The 1,614-nt window shown below is 38.8% G+C and overlaps 1 protein-coding gene across 1 annotated transcript in view; it reads right to left on the bottom strand.

Moving 5' to 3' along the window:
- The window catches only part of FYCO1 (FYVE and coiled-coil domain containing 1), an 87,631-nt gene that overhangs the window by 63,093 nt on the left and 22,924 nt on the right, over positions 1-1,614 (bottom strand). The window lies entirely within an intron of this gene.

The raw sequence follows: 1,614 nt of genomic DNA, 5'->3' as shown, positions 1-1,614 counted from the left end.
CAACCCCTACTCTGCATCTCTAGAACTCCATGTGCAAATAGACAAAAATCTCAAAAACAATGTAGAGTGAAAAAAGCAAGCTGCAAAAGGATAGCTATCTCGTGATTCAATGTATGCAAAATAAAACTACATACTTAGACTATTTATGGATACACACGGAGTAAAATCTTGCCGGAATTATCAATGGATGCCAAAACTAAGAGGTGAGAGATTTATTAAAAGAAAAAGGATAATAACCTAATCTCAAAGTACCTTACTATAAGATACGTATTAGTTACAATGAGAGAACTAGTCACTTCAGTAGAAATCTGGCAAATGTTACCTTAGCCAAATTATCATGGTTAACCGAGCTCATGATGAAATAAATCAACGTGGTGTGTCTCCGGATAGAACTCACTAACACGGACACAACATCTGAGGTATTTCTGCCAAAAATGCTCAACCTGAATCTAATAATGAGGAAACACTACACAAACTCCCGTAAGGAACATTTCACAAAATAAGCGACCTGTACTTTTCAAAAATGTCTCTGCCATGAAAAAAATGAAGACTGAGAAACCGTTCCAAATTAAGGAGGGCCGTTCCAAAATAGACACATGACAGTTAACTGCGACATGTGATCTTAGTTATGACATCGGGATAATCCTTAATATCAATTCTTAATAAGGCCTGCGAATTAGATAGTAGTATTGTATCGAAATTAGTTTCCTGATTTTCATAATTGTCCTGAGGTTCCAGGAAGAGGACATCCTTGATTTTAGGAAACACGTAATGAAGCGTATTGGAGTAAAGGGGAATTAAGTCTGTGACTCACTCTCCGATGGCTTAGGAAATAAACCAACACGCATATGTAAAGAATAATAAAATACTTGTGGTAATAAATATATCGATAGCGAGAATAGAGATGAAGGATAAATAAATATTCTGTACTATTTCTGTAGCTTTTCAGTAATTCTAAAATAATTTCAAAACTAAAGTTTTAAAAAGGACAATATGAAGTAAAAACGAACATGGCAAATGCTGGCCATTAAATCTTGGTGGGTGGCACATGGATATCATTTACAATACTATTCTCTACACAGAAAATGTTTCGTAATACAGAGTATGAAAATTAAAAATTTAAAACCCTTATTAACAAAATGTAAAATAAAACAAAGAATGCTGGACTTGGGTTTAACTTAAGTCTGGCGCCCCGGCCCTGCTGCCCACCAACTATGAGACGTGGGGCTCGTCCCTTCACTCTGAGCCCGTTTCCTCACTCAGCACCTCCCTCCTGGGGTGGTTGTGAGGATTCAACTGCATGGTGCGGTGAGTGCCATACGGGTGTAAGAAATGAAAACCAGCCACCCCTACATGGATGGGCTGTAGCTTTCAGCCCCTCTCTTACTGCCTGCAAAGCTTCCGTGATAACCTAACTTCCTAAGATGCTCTTCCCCACAATGTCATTAACACATTAAAACGCCTTGGGTTTAGCACAAGCATCTCCATGACTCATCTCATACCACCTGGCCAACCAGGTCAGCTTAAGGCTGGAGCCTGAATGTTCTTGTGAGAGACGCAAAACTTTGTGTAATTTACTGAGTAAAACAAAGGCGCTTTGAGTAGACTGGAGGC

Source organism: Pteropus vampyrus, unplaced genomic scaffold, assembly GCF_000151845.1.
Source record: "Pteropus vampyrus isolate Shadow unplaced genomic scaffold, Pvam_2.0 Scaffold35, whole genome shotgun sequence".
Taxonomy (NCBI): Eukaryota; Metazoa; Chordata; class Mammalia; order Chiroptera; family Pteropodidae; genus Pteropus; species Pteropus vampyrus.
The sequence above is the reverse complement of the archived record's forward strand: the minus strand, read 5'-3'. Positions and strand labels throughout refer to the sequence as shown.